We start from the raw sequence: 21,330 nt of genomic DNA, 5'->3' as shown, positions 1-21,330 counted from the left end.
TGTTTTGAGTCATTTTAATCAGCCAGTGGTCACAAGCTCTAGGAGGGAAGTTTCTTGCAGGTGCCAAATACAGCCAGGCCTGTTGAGTTAACATAGGGAGGGCTGCAACCCAGAGCTCCAGTCTTGGTTGAACCTTAGACTTCCACCTTTGGGAGCGGAGAAGGTGCACTTGAGAAGGATTACAAAAGGGTCTCAGACACCGCTCGCCCTGTAACCATAACAGGTATTCAAGGGTAGTACAAGCTTCACCCAATACGGCTCCTACTGTCTGCCTCTACTATGGAGAGAAACACTAGGGGCAACAGGGGATTCCAGCTTCTTTGGCCCATACAGTCCTTGGCTTCTCTGCTGAATACCAGTGAGGTTGCCAGTTCTGATCTGGTTTCTGTGATGGGAATGCCTGTCAACTGGACTGAAACCACTTACTTGGGAGATGGTTTTGGCCCTAGTCTCTTACTGGTGTGGGCAGATTTGAACCAGTAACAGAGTCTTTCCTGATGTGCATCATTTTGCTGCTCTTTCCTCTGCTCTCATATCACAAGCAAGGAGGTAAACCGGGAAAAGACTGAGCATCAGAAATCAGCAGCCATGAAATAAATGGATTGAACTATGCTCACACTGAGAAATGGGGAAATTCTCAGGAATCCATGAATCTGGCAACACATCCTCTAAGCTTGCAGGTTTGCTTAGTAGAAAAGATTTCTTCTCTTCTATTGCAAAGCATGGAATAAAATATGCATCCCTTGTTTCCTGCAAACTGATAGACATGTCCCTTTGATTTTAAAAATTATTTGCACAATGAAAATATTCTGGGAGAGCTTTATTCTCCCTTAGAGCTGCTTAATTCACCTCGGGCTGCCAATGTCCCAGAACCAATTCTGAAAGTAGCACCTTTTCCCCTTGGATACCTAGTCCCTGGGACCAGGGAATCCACAATCATGGACTCTATGCACAAAATGGTAAAAGTGACTGTTACAGATTCAGTAGCCGCTTGGTTGTCTTTATTTTGAATAATTACTGCTTCACAAGTCACAATTAATCCGTCTGTCTCAACTATTTTGATTTATGGTTCAGACACTAACAATGCCAAAGCAGTTTGATCGATGGTCTCCGTGCTAACAGCCTAAAGTCTCCCACACTGACATAAGTGAGAATAAGGTCAGGCAGCCTGCTACAAAATGCAGAGGAACCAAACTGATGTACAATGCAGAGCAAAGCAACAACATCCTATTCTCCATTCCAGCACAAATACCATAATCTAATTTTCCTCATTGCAATAATTGTCGCCGTGTCTTTCTGTAGGATCTTAAAGCATTTTAGGACCTATTGATGAACCTCACAACATCCCTCAGGGAGACACCACCACCAGATTGATAAACTGAGGCTCAGTGAGGTTAAAGGTCTTATTCTCATTTCACAAAGGCCCATTGACACGAGTCTGGCAGGGTAATGCTGCTTTACAGTAGCTGTGAAGCAGTTTTAGTGTAATTGAGCGTCAGGCTCTGGGTCATTTCTCTAGAGAAATGTAAATGGAGCCAGGAATAGAATTCTAGAATCCTGACACCTTGTCCGCTCATCTACCCAACTAGATAACCCATCCTCTCAGAGCTGGGGAGAGAACTCAGGAATAGAGGTGAGCAAAAAGTGGATTCTTCGGTTCGCTGGCAATTTTAAGATGTCAAAAAGAAGTGTTTTGGAGCAGACTAAATGTTTCATATCAATGTTGACCATTTAAAAATGTTTTTGAATGTTTAAGAATAAAATTAAAGGCATTTTTTAAATGAAAAGTCATTTCAGACCAGAAAATCAAAACATCTTGATCTCTAAATGTCCAAAGACAATGTTTCCTTTTTTGGAAATGGCTGTTGTTTCCGAAATGAACAATTCAATGAAACCAACATCTTTGCAAAATGTTTTGGTGTCGCCAAATGTGCATTTTTCACTGAAAAGGAGTTTTGGCCAAAAAAATCACCCAGGTCTACTCAGGAATCATGGTTCCTAGTCCCCTGATCCAAATACTAAGGTGGATAGAAAGCTGGCTAGATTGTCGGGCTCAACGGGTAGTGATCAACGGCTCGATGTCTAGTTGGTAGCTGGTATCAAGCGGAGTGCCCCAGGCGTTGGTCCTGGAGCTGGTTTTGTTCAACATCTTTATCAATTATCTGGATGCTGGGATGAATTGCACCCTCAGCAAGTTCGCAGAAGACACTACGCTGGGAGGGAGAGGTAGATACGCTGGAGGGTAGGGGTAGGGTCCAGAGTGACCTAGACAAATTGGAGGATTGGGCCAAAAGAAATCTGATGAGGTTCAACATGGACAAGTGCAGAGTCCTGCACTTAGGAAGGAAGAATCCCATGCACCGCTACAGGCTGGGGACCAAGTGGCTAGACAGCAGTTCTGCAGAAAAGGACCTGGGGATTACAGTGGATGAGAAGTTGGATATGAGTCAGCAGTGTGCCCTCGTTGCCAAGAAGGCCAACAGCATATTGGGCTGCATTAATAGGAGCATTGCCAGCAGATCGAGGGAAGTGATTATTCCCCTCTATTCGGCACTGGTGAGGCCACACCTGGAGTATTGCGTCCAGTTTTGGTCCCCGCACTACAGAAGGGATGTGGGCAAATTGGAGAGAGTCCAGCGGAGGGCAACGAAAATGATTAGGGAGCTGGAGCACATGACTTATGAGGAGAGGCTGAGGGAACTGGAGTTATTTAGTCTGCAGAAGAGAAGAGTGAGGGGGGGATTTGATAGCAGCCTTCAACTACTGAAGGGGGTTCCAAAGAGGATGGAGCTCAGCTGTTCTCAGTGGTGGCAGATGACAGAACAAGAAGCAATGGTCTCAAGTTGCAGTGGGGGAGGTCTAGGTTGGATATTAGGAAACACTGTTTCACTAGGAGGGTGGTAAAGCACCGGAACGGGTTACCTAGGGAGGTGGTGGAATCTCCATCCTTAGAGGTTTTTAAGGCCCAGCTTGACAAAGCCCTGGCTGGGATGATTTAGTTGGGGATTGGTCCTGCTTTGAGCAGGGGGTTGGACTAGATGACCTCCTGAGGTCTCTACCAACCCTAAGATTCTATGATTCTATACTAGACTATGCTTCCCCTTCCTCTCATAACTAGCCTCCTAATTTATAAAGGATGTTTTTCAAAAGTAAATATTGAAAAAAAAATACACAAAAATATAACAAACCCCCAAACCCCTATGTTTGATCCTTTTAGTGACATGAACCTGAAACAACACAGCTGGATGAATTCCTTTAGAAGAATATAAATACATTATTAAACTTTAGTACATACAAGCAGCTCTTTGAGTAACGACACAATAATAAATAACAAAAGGTCCTCCAGGCAGGACTCAAGGAAGTTTGGAAGGGTTATGGGGATTTCAAGAATGTACTACTTATAAAATCTACCAAGAGCCAATAAACAGGGCAGGATCATTGCCAAGGGATGGTTGTTTGCTTTGACACCCGCAGACTAGCTCTCCGTCAGCTGAAATATGAATGAGTTTTGCCAGTTGCTTTTTAAAAATTTAAAGCTATTTAAATGTATTTAACGTTACCTGTCCCACTATCTTATGGCGTGTACTGGGGTATTGTGTTTATTCCACAAATGTTAATGACTTCATAACGCAGTGCTCAGTGCTTTAGGGCAATGTTTGTATTTATTAAGGTTTCCTCTGATGCATACAATGTAAAGGCTCAAAAGGTAACAGGTGCACAATTAAAAAAAAAAAGTTTTTGCACTTCCAGAGAAAGGGAAATTTAGAGGGGGTTTAAAGAGATAAACTTGTAGGTTTATAACTGAGGGTGATTAGGAGGGGGTTGTGTTCAGTGTACATACCATGCCATTCCCCATTACAAAAAAAAATCAAGACGTCAAGATGGAATTCAGATGGGAATTTAGTTTTATGTTCCGCTTTGTGTTGCCTTAGCCTTTTATGGGTGCTTATGTTATTAATAACAGGCAGTTCAGAGACAGACAATGAGAATGACAAGAGGCATGAAGAGACTCCCCATATGAAAAGATTTGGACAATTTACTTCATACAAGAGAAAAATAAGAGGGGATTTAACAGAGGTATAGAAAATAACAAATTGTCTGAAGCAAGTAGGTCAGGCCCTTCTATTCATTCTTTATCACAGTACAAGGATAAGGAGACGCGAAATGAAACTTTTGGTTTTGCTTTGGTTCATGTGGATTCATAGCCCCTAAATCTTACATTAAGGTTTGGGGTTAAGAAAGTGAAACTCGGTCAAAACTTCAGAGCCACGTGTGATTTTGGATTGAATTCATGCAAAACCAGAGAGTTTTTCATGGCTTGTATCTGCAACCATAAATCAGTTAGATTTGCCTGACGCAACACAAACAAAATTGATTACAAACGGATCACAACCAAATGGATCACAAACCTGGTCGGAGTACTGCATTTTCCCCAATATTTCATAATTTTCTCTGCTAAATAAATTTGTGCTGAGCTGTTGTAAGGATTCCTAGAATGATCAGCAATGCACATGGCTTCCTGATGTAGGATAATGAACAATCTGTTTTCTGTATGTAACAAGTGAAAGTGCTGATTTCACCTTGTTTACAGGTATCCAACAATATCTGCTAGTGCTTACAAATTCTGTTTCCAGCGGTAGTTTTGTAACCAGACGCATAGAAGCAACCAGAATCCAAATGAGTTCAAGTGTAATTGGGCTTGCACAAATCATGCTTTGTGCCAATGGAGGATGTGAATATCAGAGAGAATTTTTACTGCCGACTATGTGTCTTGTCTCAGGTGCTTGGCTATCGTAGGTTTAGAAAGCATCATTCATTTCATTAAAGCGTTTTACAGAATGGATGTAAGTGCTGGTGAAAGGTGTCTGGTTGGCTGGCCTAGAGAATATGCCCTCAAGTTCCCCATGGAACAGGTACAGCCCAACGGCTCAAAAACTTACCCAGCTCCTTCCCCCATGTTGACTTGGAGGGAGCAGTACTAAGATGGGATGATAGTTCTGTGGCGCAGTCAGTCTTGGCTTAGTACCATAGTCAGGCAGTGATTGTCAGCAACTGGGACATGGACACTAAGGCTATGTCTACACTACACAACTTTTAGCGACACGGCTGCGTCGCGACAGACGTGCTGCTAAAAGTCGCACTGTGAAGCCGCTGGTTGTCGGCTCTCCTGCTGACAAAACTTCTACCCCCAACGAGCGGCGTTGGCGTTGTCGACAGGAGAGCGCTCCTGCCAGCAACGCATTGTTCACACTGGCACTTCTCGCGGCAAAACTTTTGTCTTTCAGGGGTGGGGTTTAACACCTCTGAAAGACAAAAGTTTTGCCAGTGTAGACATAGCCTAAGAGTGGGACTCGGGGCCTGTAAGTTGTCAGAGGCCTATATAGTTTCAAGCGTGATTAGGAAGTGCCTCTGTTTGTTTGGTGCTCAGCTACCGACTCCTGAAAAGGGGCCTGATTCTCCAACACACTGAGGTACAGATTTTTGACTGTCTGGGATTTGGGCTCCTAAGTGCCTAAATCTCTTCTGAGAATGAAACTTCAGACTCCCAAATCAATTAGCTGTTGCACTGCTGGGCACAGCGATGCCTAAATGCCTTTCCAAATCTGGGCCTGAGCTCCCGTTCCCTGGACCATTTAGGTGTTTCAAGCTGGGCATTCCAAAATTGAGACATCTCAAATCACAAGGACTCTTTTCCCTCTTACGTCTGCTTTCTCTGAGCCTGGTGGCTTGCCTCCTCCCATAGCTTCAGGGAGAGACAGCTGTGTCCTGGACACTTCGGGAGAGATCTGATGGGGCCATTTCCAGCGGTGACCTGCTGGCCAGCTCTCTTCAATCATTAGTTTGAGGGCCAGTAAGCTGAGGCTTCCAAATGCCTGGCGTATAACCAGGGAGCTGAGTCCTAGGCTAGAGCATTATGGGGCATTATACACCCCGCATGCCCAGTGCTAGACGAAGGGCCAGCACAAGCGTGGAGCCTGACATAAGACCTCAGAACAGTTGGCTGAAGTTCATTCAGTGAAGACACATGGTTAATCCTAACAGTTAATAATCCGCACCAGTCCAATTTAAGCTTAAAATTTGCCTTCATTTGCAATGACCTAATTAGCAGTTACCCTAATTTCACATGTACCAAGTTGCACTTTTTTAAATAAACGTGATATCTTCTGAGAAAAAAATAGCATGAATTTACTTTAGAGTATTGTATATAAAACTTCATTATTATCCTGTTGCTAGAATGTGTGTCTAGATACTTTTAATGAACATTTTCATTTTTGCTAATTTACAAACAATTTCTTTTAATTCTAGGGCAGAAATCAGAACAGAAGCAGGCATCAAAACAGCACGTCCACTATCTGGGAGGGAAAAGGACATAACCCCCAAGCCCTCCAATATACAGGCTTGGTTTTGAATAAAGAAAGAGCCTCTGAAGTGTAAGATCCCCCTATCACTCTAATAATTAAGGCCACCATGACATTAAAGACAAGCAGAGAAATTGATGCAAATCACAGATTGTAATCTGAATCCAAACCCTACAGCTTTAAAGAGAGAGAGAAAAAAGTGAAGCTCTTCAGCAACCACCAGAAATCTTATGCAAATCCACCTCAGATGATTTGTTCTTGTAAAGATGTGAAGCCAGACTGAATTTTGAAAGTTACTGTATGTAGCAGGTTGGTGGAATAGACTTTCACATCCAGGCAATTCACTAGGGAAAGCCTAAAGGAGATGAACCAGAGGGCATGTGACAGCTGTGTATATAGAAGGAAGAAATAAATATTCCTTCTATACACACAGTGCCGTACTCAAAGCAGGTGCAAGCAAGGAGGAACAGTGTGGGGAAATCCTGGCCTCGCTGAAGTCAATCGGATTTTTGCCACTGATGTCAATGGGACCAGGATCTCACCCTGTGAGTTTAAGGTTGGGATTTTCAAAGGGAGTTAAGCACCTAACTCCTTTACGCATCTTTAAAAGATCACAGCCTTAAATCTTCCATATGTGCTGGAATGTGTCTGTCAATGGATGTGATGATGTCACTTTTTGGGGTAGGAGGGACTGTTTCCCAAGATAAAGTGTATTTAAAACAATGTTCCTTATCTGCTGTTAACAATCCTTTAGATTAATACAAGGGAAAGATCTGTCTAATTTTGAAACTTGCACCTTGTTAAGCTTGAACTAAATTGATATGTTTATAGCAAAGCTGAATAAATACTGCAAAAAAAGTCTGAATATTCATTAGAACTCTTAAGGAAATTTGCCCTCGTCATATTTACATCTCTCTTGTGTTTGTTTCCTGTGCAAAGGAGTTTTACATGAACATTCACAGAAAGTGAATTTGAAGCTTGAAGGCTCACGGGAAATGAATTTTAAATTCACTCTCTGTGTGCGTTCACCCAGGAAAGCTGATTACAATTATTTATTACACTTAAACATTTATTTGCAGTAGCACCTAGTAGCCAACAAGGCTGACGTCCCCCTGGGATGGACACTGTACACACATTGCAAATGACAGCCTCAAAGAGCTTACAAGAGGTAAACTGCTCCACTAGGAACAGACGCAACACCATGTGGCGTAGGCGACCAATCTCAACTAAGCAACACAGCTTGAATTGGAGATTTCAAATACTGAGCTGCAGCGTAAACAACACCGGGGAGAAAATTTTCCAAATAATTGTGCATAATGAATCAATCAGAGAGAGTCAGAATCTGTTCTCGGACATTCTGTGAGGGGAGACAAAGGCAACAGTTTTCAACCTGATTCGTTCCGAATGATTTGCTCGGGTTGCTGGTGTGTAGAATGACTTAGTCCTTGGTTGTCATGCACTAGTGTAGAGCTTTGGCATTTGGGTTGCAAATACTCTCGTGTGTGCACGTGATATGTTTAAATTAAAACCATCAGTTTTCAATGATGACAAAAATCACCCAAACTTTTTTCTTTTATTATTAATATTGTGCCAAATGCCACAGTCCTCACTCGGGCGAAACTCCCAGTGAAGCCACTAAAGCTTTTGCCTGAGTAAGGCTGAATCAGAATTGACTAAGGGCTCCAGGGTGTTGGAGCACCAGGTTGCACAAGATGATTTTATACTTTCCCCTCTCCTCTCATTCTTCCTATTTGTATCTATAAGTGCTGCATAAAGAAACACCCACTGCCAAACCCAACAGCAGTCACACCTACAGCAGATTGCGGATGGGACACCGATGACCCTACAGCACGAAGTGTGTACGGGACATGACGGAGTCAATACTGCCCCATGGACTAAAGGCTTTGGGTGAGCAGATTATGAAAAGGCAGCTCTGATCATCCATTAACCCCAGTAATTCCTATGCTCTTCCCACTGCAGAAAGGCTGTCTCTTGCTGGTGAAAATGGACAGCACATCTTCAGACCTGGGTTATATCCTTGTGGGCTGAAAGGAAATCCTTGTCCTTCCCCTTCTGCATTTACTTGCTAGAACCTGCTTTCATTTCCCTCCTTGTTTCCCATCACAGGGGGAAGATACAGCCCCAAGTTCTGCAACTCTACCAGGCAGGTTGGCCCAAATCATCTGCATTTGAGGGAGTTCAAAGCAAGGGCTGGTGCTGTTTAAAATAGGAGACTTAACAGGCAGTTTTACAGAAAGAGCTTTGATGAGGCTTTTCTTGTACCCTTTTCCATTTCACGCTATCCATCACAACCCTTTCCAAGCTTCTGGTGTATAACAAGTGCAGTTGCCTCAGCCACATTCCACCTTTTCCGCCGAGTGCTGTGACTCAGAAATCAGCCTCTCCATTCACTCGGTTATTCTTGAAACAAACACATGTTGTTGCCCTGACAACTGTCATATCCCAGCACCTGAGCTGTGTCGGAGATCCAGGAGCATTTCCGTACAAAAATATAAAAACATCAATATTCTGCTTTCAACATCTTCACTGGAAAGAGGTTCTACTGGGAGCATGTTTTTCGCCCAATCTTAATAATAAACCGAACCACTGGCTTTTTTTTCTTTCCTTTGTCTCCCTGCCTGGCTCAGCACAGCATGCAACTGGGGAGCAGATTTTTCATAATTAGGGAGAAATAGATGATCATTCAAATCCCTGTTGGAAGTGGCTGGTGAACACAAAGAGCTGAAACTGTGACTTAGAAGAGGATAACAGGTGTTCAGGAAGGATGCAACAGGCACAAACACTTGCATTAGTTCATTTACTTAGGTCATTTCCTCATATCATGTGCTCTCCTTGGGCCAATTTCACACCGGACATAAGGGGATGCAGTTCCACCAATTGGAATTTCACCTGTTTATTGCCAGGTCTGAATTCGACCTACTCCCTAATGTGCATGAATATGGGAGCTATAGAGAGGAAGCGATATCTTATATTTAACACACAAGAATGGGGGTCTGGAAAACTGGTTTCTATTCTTGGCTCTTCCATAGGCTTCTTGCAGGACCTTAAGCAAGTAATTTAGCCTCTCTATGGCTCAGTTTCCCTATCTGTTAAATGGGGAGCTGAACTGAGCTTCATAAAGTGCTTCAAGATCCTTGGATGGCAGGTGCTACAGAATGTGAAGCGGTATTATTTGAAATAATTCACCTGGTTTTCCAAAATCTGTCTTGTATTCCTCCGCATGGTTTTAACTTTTATCTTTTGTTTTCTTTCTGTCTTAATACGAGGGTTTTATTGGTTTGTATAAATGGCTGTAACTTCAAATTACCGTTGTTTCACTCATGTTACAATTATGTCAATATGGCATTTCCAACACAGCAGGTTACAATGATTCCAATATTCCTCCATATAAATACTAGGCATTATTGACAGGAGAATCACATACCATGATTAATTAGAGAAGACTATAAGTTGTATAAATGATGTTAGTAACAAAATCAGATACAATATTTCATGGCTGATGGGTCTTGTCAACATTCTCAGGGTCCAATTGATTGCCATATTTGGAGTCAGAAAGGAATTTCCCCCGAGATCGGATCGACAGAGACCCTGGGTTTCTTTTTTTGCCTTTCTCTGCAGCATGGGCCATGGGTCACTTGCAGGAGTAACTGGTGGGGTCTCTGTAATTTGAAGTCTTTAACTCATGATTTGAAGACTTCAGTAACTCAGCCAGAGGTTAGGGGTCTATTACAGGACTGGATGGGTGAGGTTCTCTCAGGAGGTCAGACTAGATGATCATGATGGTCCCTCCTGGTCTTAACGTCTATGAGACCGCCTCAGACTGTAAACCGTGTAGGTGATGTCGGCATCACAAGTGAAAACAATAGCCGTTATGTATAATGGACAGGAGATGTTTCAGCTCGGGCTGGTGCTCAGGCTCTGAAGCCCAGAGAGCGGGTGGGTTCCAGAGCCTAGGCTTTAATGTATTTATCCTCACTGAGAAGTGCTATTATCCCCAGTTTAGAGATGCCAAGAGGCTGAGAAGATTGAAGTATCCCGAGGAAGGAGCAGAAGAATCTTTGGTAGCAACCCAGAGATAGGCAAGGAGATAGAGAGGTAGGCTAGGATGTGGCCACGGAAAACAGCAAAGGGGTTGGAGATTGGGCAGACCAGGATTGCTCGTCACAGGGTCCCTGGGCTGGAACCCTGAGTAGTGGGCAGGCCTCGGTTCCCCTACCAGCTGTTGGCAAAACGGCACAGGAGGACCAGAAGATGGAACAGAATACTGCCTGAAACGGCATATGGACAGCTTGTCCAGAGGGACTTGGTCACTCCAGAAGAGGAGGGGAACTATATAGTGACCTGGCCAGAGGGTCGGGTCACAAAGCGGGAGCACTCCAAGTCATGGAGAGAGAGAGAGGGACCACAGGGTGAGCAACCAATGGAAGAGGGCGCCAGATGGGATGAGAACTAATTCCCAGGCCCAGCCACAAAGAGGCCACCTGTGGTGAGAGGAACCCTTCACACTATCCCATCAGCCCCCCTTTAATATCAGCAGTTTGCAGCATTGATCCTTGCAAACTACCAACTGAAGCCACCAGTCAAATTGGAGGGCAAGAATCAGGATGATATCAAAGCACCTATCAGCCCTGTCTACAGAAATATTGTAGCATGGAGGCTGGATCACGCATGTCAAATGTAAAATAATTGTGCCTCTGACATAATATAAGAAAAATCGCTGTCAGATGCCTGGGAAAGGGTAATCACGGCATAAGAACATGCCGCCAACGTGCGTGCAAACATGGTGAACAATGGAGGTGCCTATGATTTCTGCATTAGACCTGTAGCAACTTTCTGGCACCCTAATCTTTATGTATAAGAGGCTCTGGCAAGCTAACACTCTTCGTTGTGGCTAGAGCAACATCCCTTTCTGAGACCACATCCCACGCCATGTGGCCACCTGTTTGGTTTCACAGACAAAATCCTTCCACTGTGGAATGTTTTGGGCAGGGTAGAAGCGGTGAGAAAAGGAGGGGGAAGGTTATAAGCTAAACTCCTCTATCATGAACATCGCTTTGCTGTCTAAGTCACAGTGCCCCACCAGCTCCATCTCTTTTTGCCCACAGTGGCAGAAGGCATTATTGTGACATGGGAATGAGAATGAATATAGGGAAAGGCTCAGAACGTCATACACCCACTACACAATGGATCTCCAGGGTGGTTACCATAGGGAAATGAAAGTACAAAATCGGCAGAAAATGTTTATTCCAAGACAATATGTTGTAGCTTCCGAGACCAGAAGCTTCCATTGGAAGCCAAACTTTTCTTTTATGGCTTGAACTGGTTCAACACATGGCTTCCAGGCTTGAGAAAATGAATGACACTAACTGCACCACAACAACAATAAAAATTAAAGTCAGCCCAAAGAATGTTCTCCTCATTGTACCAACCTGCTACACGGAGGCTGAAAAAGGAAAATTAATTTACACTTCAGTTATTAAATGGCAAAGCATTGCCACCACTTTTATGGCTTTATATTCCTCTGACCAATGTTGTATGTAATTACTCTGCAAAGCGGGCTCATTTTTAGGAAGTAACGCTGAAATTTTAAAATCTGTATGATTTTATGTTTTCAAGATCTCATTTGTACAAAATAGGAAAAATATAATGGGTCCAGTTTTCTTCCTAGGACACCCTGAGGGTCTAGTAGGTATTTTGGATCCTTCATTGTGGTATGGGTTCAGTTATGACCATGAAGACTATTTATGTTCCATTAGAGAGAATCTGCATCATTTAGCTCCTTGCCAAATCACCCAATACAGCCTCATTCCATCACTGGAGCAGGAAAGGCCTCCTGATGGGCAGGATCCCCTGGGAGAATAACATGAGGAGGAAAGGAGTCCAGGAGAGCTGGCTGTATCTTAAAGAATCCTTATTGAAGTTGCAGGAACAAACTATCCCGATGTGTAGAAAGAATAGTAAATATGGCAGGCGACCAGCTTGGTTTAACAGTGAAATCCTTGCTGATCTTAAACACAAAAAAGAAGCGTAAAAGAAGTGGAAGATTGGACAAATGACCAGAGAGGAGTATAAAAATATTGCTCAGACATGCAGGAATGAAATCAGGAAGGCCAAATCACACTTGGAGTTGCAGCTAGCAAGGGATGTTAAGAGTAACAAGAAGAGTTTCTACAGGTATGTTAGCAACAAGAAGGTGGTCAGGGAATATGTGGGCCCCTTACTGAATGGGGGAGGCAACCTAGTGACAGAGGATGTGGAAAAAGCTAATGTACTCAATGCTTTTTTTGCCTCGGTCTTCACAAACAAGGTCAGCTCCCAGACTGCTGCACTGTGGAGAAAGAAGTGGTTCAGGACCATTTAGAAAAGCTGGATGAGCACAAGTCCATGGGGCTGGATGCGCTGCATCCGAGGGTGCTAAAGGAGTTGGCGGATGTGATTGCAGAGCCATTGGCCATTATCTTTGAAAACTCATGACGATCGGGCAAGGTCCCTGATGACTGGAAAAAGGCTAATGTAGTGCTCATCTTTAAAAAAGGGAAACTACAGGCCAGTCAGCCTCACCTCAGTCCCTGGAAAAATCATGGAGCAGGTCCTCAAGGAATCATGGAGCAGGTCCTTCAGGAGAGGAAAGAGATCAGGAACAGTCAGCATGGATTCACCAACGGCAAGTCATGCCTGACTAACCTAATTGTCTTCTATGAGGAGATAACTGGCTCTGTGGATGAGGGGAAAGCAGTGAACGTGTTATTCCTTGACTTTAGCAAAGCTTTTGATACGGTCTCCCACAGTATTCTTGCCAGCAAGTTAAAGAAACAAGGGTTGGATGAATGGACTATAAGGTGAACAGAAAACTGGCTAGATCATCAGGCTCAACGGGTAGTGATCAATGGCTCCATGTCTAGTTGGCAGCCGGTATCAAGCGGAGTGCCCCAAGGGTCGGTCCTGGGGCTGGTTTTGTTCAATATCTTCATTAATGATCAGGAGGATGGCCTGGATTGCACCCTCAGCAAGTTTGCAGATGACACTAAACTGAGAGGAGTGGTAGATATGCTGTAGGGTAGGAATAGGATACGGATGGACCTAGACAAATTAGAGGATTGGGCCAAAAGAAATCTGATGAGGTTCAACAAGGACAAGTGCAGAGTCCTGCACTTAGGACAGAAGAATCCCATGCACTGCTACAGACTAGGGACCGAGTGGCTAGGCAGCAGTTCTGCAGAAAAGAACCTAGGAGTTACAGTGCACGAGAAGCTGGATATGAGTCAACAGTGTGCCCTTGTTGCCAAGAAGGCTAACGGACTTTGGGCTGTATAAGTAGGAGCACTGCCAGCAGATCGAGGAACGTGATCATTGCCCTCTATTTGGCATTGGCGAGGCCTCATCTGGAGTACTGTGTCCAGTTTTGGGCCCCACGCTACAAGAAGGATGTGGAAAAATTGGAGAGAGTCCTGCAGAGGGCAACAAAAATGATTAGGGGGCTGGAGCACATGACTTATTAGGAGAGGCTGCGGGAACTGGGATTATTTAGTCTGTGGAAGAGAAGAATGAGGGGGGATTTGATAGCTGCTTTCAACTACCTGGGTTGTTCCAAAGAGGATGGATCTAGACTGTTCTCAGTGGTACCAGATGATAGAACAAGGAGTAATGGTCTCAAGTTGCAGTGGGGGAGGTTTAGGTTGGATATTAGGAAAAACGTTTTTGCTAGGAGGGTGGTGAAGCACCAGAATGGGTTACCTAGGGAGGTGGTGGAATCTCCTTCCTTAGAGGTTTTTAAGGTCAGGCTTGACAAAGTCCTGGCTGGGATGATTTAGTTGGGGATTGTTCCTGCTCTGAGCAGGGGGTTGGATTAGATGACCTCCTGAGGTCCCTTCCAATCCTGATATTCTATGATTCTATGATTCGCATGGCACAGTATGTCATTTTTCTTGAGGCATGTGTAAAACACCTGTAGAGAGAGAAAGTGGGTGAGGTAATATTTTTAATTGGACCAACTTCTGCTGATGAAAGAGACAAGCTTTTGAGCTATGCTGAGCTCTTCTTCAGCTCTGTGTAAGTTTGAAAGCATGTCTCATAGACTCATAGACTTTAAGGTCAGAAGGGACCATTATGATAATCTAATCTGACCTCCTGCACAACGCAGGCCACAGAATCTCACCCACCCACTCCTGTAACAAATCCCCAACCTATGTCTAAGTTATTGAAGTCCTCAGATCGTGGTTTAAAGACCCCAAGGTGCAGAGAATCCTCCAGCAAGTGACCCGTGCCCCAAGCTGCAGAGGAAAGCGAAAAACCTCCAGGGCCTCTGCCAATCTGCCCTGGAGGAAAATTCCTTCCCGACCCCAAATATGGCGATCAGCTAAACCCTGGTCTCTTTCACCAACAAATGTTGGCCTGATAAAAGGTATTACCTCACCCATCTTGTCTCTCTAATATCCTGGGACCAACATGGCTATGATAACGCTGCATGAAACTGCTGTAGATAGTGTCTTGTACTCCCTTCTAGTGGCTAGTCCCACTGCTGCTCTCAGCTAAGCGAGTTGCTTCTTTAACTCAAGCAGTAGAGGTCTGTGCTGCAGCATTAGAGGTCCTGATGACCCATGTGAGGGGCGGTCATTAAGCTGGCAGCTGATCAGCTACAGGGCCAGAATTTAAATGAGTGTTGTTTTAGGATGGGTACAGCCAGGCAGCAAAGAGAGGGGAGACAATTGCCATTAATTTCAGGAGGAAATAGAACTGATCAATGTGCCTGAGGATTTGGTCCAACGACTCTCAGTAATGGCACAGCTGGAGTTTGGGGATCTGGCATTTTGGACCCTGTCAAGGGATTTCCTCCAACCCTGATTCAATCCAATACAAAAAATAGAAACGCATTTTCTGTCTCTCTCTCTCTGTCTTTTCCACCTCTGCAAAAATTGGACATAGCACAAAAACAGCATAAGGAGGCATTAACCGCATTTCCCAAGCAGAATAACCGAGTCGTTGTTAAAAGATGAAAATAAATTCATATCGTGTGCCCTTTTGTACCACATTCCTTGAGGGCTGGCGAGAGATGTCTGATACTAACTGAACCCCTAGGATTCTCTTGAGCAGATTAAAAAGCCATTTTTGTTAGATATGATTTGGTGAAGCAGTCTACTCTCCAGCATGGATGCTGAGCATTTCAAAAAAGACTTCAGATTAGACTCACGCTAGCTAAAAAGGCTTGGAACTTAGTCTATCAAACAACAGCAGAATATCACATCGTTCAGCTGCAGGAAGGTTCTCAGGACTCACGGAGTGGCCAAGTGAGCACGACATATCACAGACGTGATCTCATGAGTGCTTTCTAACGACCTGATCCAGCAGAGAACAGCTCCCACGCTCAATTCCCATTACCTTCAATGGCACTTAAGCTCAGACTTAAAGTCAGGCAAATGCTTCACCACTTTGCTGAATAGGGATGGAGTCTATGGGACCAACCTGGGTCCCACTGAAGTCACTGGAAAGAATCTTGCCTAGTACAAGGTTTCATGCACATTCCTCCTGAAGCTTTTGTTACTGGCCACTGTATTAGATGGACCAGTGCTCTGATCCAGCCTGGTAATTCCTACCATCCTCTGTTCCATGGGAGTTAGATTGGGTCGCATGTTGGAGACTGACTGTCACAGAGGAAAGAAAAAAAAATCAGTATTGTCATCTTTCATGATTTTATCGCAAGTCTTATGCTATTTGGTGTTTACTTAAAGCCCCAGCTCCTGGGTGATGTGGAAATGTGAGAATCACCACGTTTATTAAAAATACAAACAAACGATTTTCCCGCCCTGAGGATTGCAGAGAAAAGCTTGGCAAGATGAATCTTAGTGGCTAAAAAAACCCAACAGAGGGTAAATAAAAAGGAATCACCATGGATTAATTTTTAAATTCTCATGATTTTTCATCTCATGATCTTCTTGGGGCCTGACTTGATATTTTCGAACATCTCAGGTGAATGGAAAGAGAGTTAAGGGGGAATTCCACAGTCCTGGAAAGACTAAATTCTCAGTGGATCCCCCCACCCCCCCACTGATACCCTTACTCACTGGCCAGTTCACATGATCTCCCAACCAGTGGGCATGAAAAGGACTCACTGAAGCCTTGAGAATTCCAACGTTACAGCGAAAGCATTTATTTATGCAAGAGGCATCTCAACCCGCTAGCACATTATGAATCGCTCCTTAGAAGGGCTGAATGGCATCAGCCTCCCCCACTCTCGCTCTTTAATACATGACTGTGGAATCAGCTGGCTTTTGCTGCCAATGCTAACAAGGCCCAACTTTGTGGGATTATTTAATATTTATTCAAAATATTTGCTGCAGATATAATGACACAATCACTCAGTCCAATAGCCTGACATGGTTACATAAGCATGCTTTCAAAAACAACAACAAAAAAATCTACAGTGAAGGGAAAAAAATATGTTGACAGCTAGAATAATTTATTCTATTGTGTACAGAGCCTGCCAACGCAATTCAGACAAGCTTGGGGTAGATTTGCTAAGAGAATCTAGGTTGGAATTTCCAAAGGAACCTAAGAGAATTAGATGCCCAGATTCCTTTGAAATTCAGTGGGAGCTGGGCTCTTGAAAATCTCATCCTTACTTCTTTCACTTTCAGGTTTGTAACACTGTAAGTCAACATATAGCAAAATAATATTTTTTCATGGAAACTTTTTTTAATGAAAACTGATCTTTTGAACATTATTATTTGTATTATTTATCTTTTATTTATCTGTACTGTGCTAGGTACTGTACAAACACAGAACATAAAGAAAGTCCCTGCTCCAAAGAGCTCACAATTTAAGTATAAGACAAGAGACAACAGATGGACAAAGAGAGATGGGAGAGGACAGGGAAACAATCGGACAATATTGATCGATGTGATGGGTTGTGATCTTGGCATACCAGCTGCCTAACTGTTGTCAAGTTGGAAAATTTAAGTTTCCGTGAACATTTTTATTACAGTCATTATCTTCTTTTTTTTATGACAATGAATTTTCAGCTTGGATTTTTCCATTAAAAAAAAATTAAAAAGTTTCATGAGAAATTTTGGAAAAATTAACATTTTTTTTGAAAATTCCCACAAAAATAATTGGCATTTTCTAACAAGCTCCACAAAATAACCTGTTGGCTTCTACTTGGTTCCATTAACCAAAACCCTGCCCCAGACTCTCCAATTACTGCTAGCTGTACTGACACATATTGCTGAGGTGAACTGCATTCAGCCAAAATGTTTGTCTCAGCTCCAGTGTATGCCTCTACTGCTTACGCCAATGGAATTTCATTAACTGACACTTCTCTGCTGAGCAAAAGCTGCGAGAGTGCAACTCTTACAAAATCTCCTCTCACAACACAGCCGTGGCTTCAAAGGAAGAATGCAGCCTAGATTTTTCCTGTTTGCTTTCCACTGCCCAAAATTGTACAAGTTATGCTTCTGTTACCAGTCATTTCTTTTATAACTAGTTATAATTAAAGGCTTTATTTCTTTTATAACTAGTTATAATTCAATGATTTTTTTGTGTGAAAACCTTTTGATTTTCTAAACTTTCTTTTTTCCTGTTGAGCATTTTCATTTGTTTGGTTTTGTTTTCAGTTTTTTGGTCTTTTCTCTCTCTTTCCAATTGCCAGTTCACGTTGGTCGGCTCAGTCCCGTGGTGGTGTTTTACAAAACTGTACGATTTTCAGCTTTGAAATAGAAATGTTTCGTTTCAGCAAATTCACAGAGATAGAGGGGGAAATGTCAATTAAAACTTTCCACAGAAGATCTGGAAAAATAAAAAAAATGTGGTGGATTTGAAAAGAAGTAGACTGAAACCACGTTTGAAATTGTAATGATTTAAAAAATGTGGGACAGTTCTACTATTAAAAGGTTGATAAAAGTTGTACTAATTATAATAGTTCAGTAGTAAATTTCAGGCAATTCTAGTATTTAATAAACTATAATAATAGTTGATATTTTCCAAGCAGTGCAAGGGGGCCAGCCACATGATTCCTTTTCATGTTGATGGGGGTTGTGTGGTTAAACCCCATACAAATATATCAATGCAGTAACCTGTCCTGATACTTTCAGCCATGGATCTCAAAGTGCTCTATAAAGTGTAACACAATAAGAATTTCAGCACCTCTGTTACACAGATTTTATGCCCATTGCACAGATGGAAAAACTGAAGCCCAAGGGTTAAGCAACTTATCCAAGGTCACACAGCCAGTCTGTGGCAGAGCCAGGAATCCAATTTAGATCACTTGACTGCCAGCCAACACAGCAAAACCTCTGTACATGTGGAATAAAAAATAATAATCCCAAGTAGTAAAACAAAAGAAAGGTAAATTGGAAGAGCTATTATTATACAAAAGTAGCGATATATAAAGATGGGATACCTAGAACAGCAATTGTAGAAGATGATGAGCTTCCAAAGCACTGAGCCCCTACAGCTCCCACTGATTTCATTTGCGTTGCTCAACAGGCTCTGATTGTGAATAGGCAAGTTAAACAATATAACAGCTAATCCCCCTTCCCTGGATTCATATATTCTGTTTTATTCCAATTAATATAGCACACAGAGGCCCGTCATGCTGGCTGTTGTAGTAACACAGACAGTCCTTGCAAAACGACCTTACTGTTGAAGAAGCTCCACTCACAGAAGTTGTGAACCGGGGAGGAAGGACTGTGATAACCTTCAGCTTGAAACATCCTCAATTTTTCAACAGTTAAAAGTCATTTCAGGCTTTCACGCCTGAATCTTCCTGCCCATTTTTGTGGTTCTTACATGTTCCTCTATTTTAAAATATTTTTCTTTCCCCTGAGAAATGGCAGAATGTACACGAAGTGCTGTCAGATGCTCAAAGTCAACCAAATTAAAACAGTGAGAAATTTCCCCCCACTAATCTGCCTTCCCTCATCTTCCCGCCGCCATGATAATGGTCTCCAAAATAGTAGGTATAACATTTTCAGACAGAAGCGTGATTTTGAAGTTGGTGGAGTGTCTTCTGTAATCATACCTGGCTCTTGTAGAGAACTTTTCATCTGTGACTCTCAATAGAGATCAGTATCCCCATCTACAGAAGGGGAAACCGAGGCACAGAGAGGTGCAGTGACTTGCCCACAGTCACAGAGCTAGTGTGGAAGTTGGGAAAAGAGCAGACATCTTAGTCTTCCAGGAAGAGCAAGAGTCGGGCTAACTCTAACAGCTAATAACGCGAGACTTCTAAGCAGGGCCTGCGCGAGTGGAAACGAACTGTAAGAGATGCTGTTTTTCGACCTTGTGTTAGATAAGAATAGAATGCAGACTGTATCAGAAATTGCTGAGAAAAGTAAGATATCAGAAAGGAGTATGTATAAACAAAATGCAATTGTTGATCATCACTGTATGTCACAAAAGGTATAAATGCTTGCCTCGGGAGGGGAAACTCTGCCCGGGTGTACTCTCCCAACTAACTGCAGTTGCTCGAAATAAACTGCCTCTGGCTTGTTGCTTTAACCCCAGAGAGTGAGAACTCGTTTTTCTCCCACACTAGCCAGTGGCAGAGCTGGGGGTAGCCGCCGTATCTTCTGAGTCCCAGTCCAGTTCCCTATCCATTGAACCACTATAAATCCCGCCTTTTTGAGAGCCCAATCCAAAGCCTACTGACATTAATGGTTTCAATAGGCTTTGGTGTAGGACTCGACTCTTTCATCGTGCAAGATGCAAGGCACCCTCCCATGCCTCCTGAAGTGAGCACAGAACTCCCTTTTGAGGGATTAATCCCCTCCTCTGCTAACACGGCTGGTTCTCCAAATATCTGTTGGTGATAGGGCTGACTCTTTTCTAACTTGGGTTTTTGAACAGGCAAAACCTTGTAGATTAGACTTCATCACTTCTTAGCATGGATTGAGTGTCAGGAATAAGGAAAATAGCATCAGCAAATGAAGGGAAACATACAAGCTCTAACATCAACCATGAGAAAGCCCATGTGGTTCCATGAGTGCAGTGGAGACATTTAGCCAGGCAAAGGCAGAGAGAAATTAAAATCTGCTACAGAATTTGAAGTGCAAATGTGTGTGCGCTGTGAACACGAGCAGTTCAAACTCAGTAGCAGGCAATTTTTCTTTGCCTTTGCCAGTACAAATGGCAAAACAAGTTCTGGGACACAAAACATTCTGATGCAATATGCAAACAGCTCTGGATACTGCCGACGTACACATTTTCACAGATGGAGGACAGTAGTCCTTGTACAAAATAACACATGCATTTGTGCCAGCAGCTACCATAATTGCATGCCATAAGTCTATGCAGAAACTAATCAGACACCTTATGGCTTTTTGTACGTGAATTTAATGTACTTGGCTTGTACATACAGTAAAGGTATACAAAGCTGTGATGCATGTGTGTACACTTTTTTCACATGTGGCAGGCTTATCTGTGCTATGAAAGGCACACTGTCTCAATTTGTGGCCTTAGGAAACCCCACGTATATCTTTCTGCGTGTCTGTTTGTCAGTCTGTTAAATGAAGATAACAAGGCTTACCCAGCTTTGTAAAACACCTTTGAGATCTCCAGATGAAAGATGCTATGCAAATATGAAATGTTATTAACCCTTTGAAAATCTGGTCCACACTCATCTTCTTGTCTTCTTAAGCATTCATGCGGCCGATAATACAACGTTGAGCTACACACTCAGCCTTTCTGGGTAAGCCTACACTGCCACAAAAGACCGGTTGCATGGTCGCGTCTGTCCTGGGTCAGCTGACTCGGGCTTGTGGGGCTTGGGCTGTGGGGCTAAACTTTGTGGTATAAGACATTCGGGCTGGAGCCTGGGCTCTGAAAGCCTGCGAGGGGGTGGGGTCTCGGGATGCAGCCCACGCCTGAATGTATACACTGCTATTTTTAGTCCTGCACCATGAGCCAATTGGCTCTGAGGCTCAGTGATGCGAGATTTTGATTGCAGGGTAGACTTAGT

The 21,330-nt window shown here is 43.2% G+C and overlaps 1 protein-coding gene and 1 long non-coding RNA gene across 5 annotated transcripts in view; one reads left to right on the top strand and one right to left on the bottom strand.

Annotated features, from left to right (window-relative positions):
- Positions 1–9,686, top strand: part of LOC135976997 (uncharacterized) — a 39,188-nt gene extending 29,502 nt beyond the window's left edge. For both annotated transcript variants that reach the window (XR_010594307.1, XR_010594306.1), the window contains one exon: positions 6,307–9,686. This is a non-coding gene — a long non-coding RNA (uncharacterized LOC135976997). The remainder of the gene's footprint in view (positions 1–6,306) is intronic.
- The window catches only part of KAZN (kazrin, periplakin interacting protein), a 756,723-nt gene that overhangs the window by 434,096 nt on the left and 301,297 nt on the right, over positions 1–21,330 (bottom strand). The window lies entirely within an intron of this gene.

This window comes from Chrysemys picta, chromosome 21 (genome assembly GCF_011386835.1).
Source record: "Chrysemys picta bellii isolate R12L10 chromosome 21, ASM1138683v2, whole genome shotgun sequence".
Taxonomy (NCBI): domain Eukaryota; kingdom Metazoa; phylum Chordata; order Testudines; family Emydidae; genus Chrysemys; species Chrysemys picta.
The sequence above is the reverse complement of the archived record's forward strand: the minus strand, read 5'-3'. Positions and strand labels throughout refer to the sequence as shown.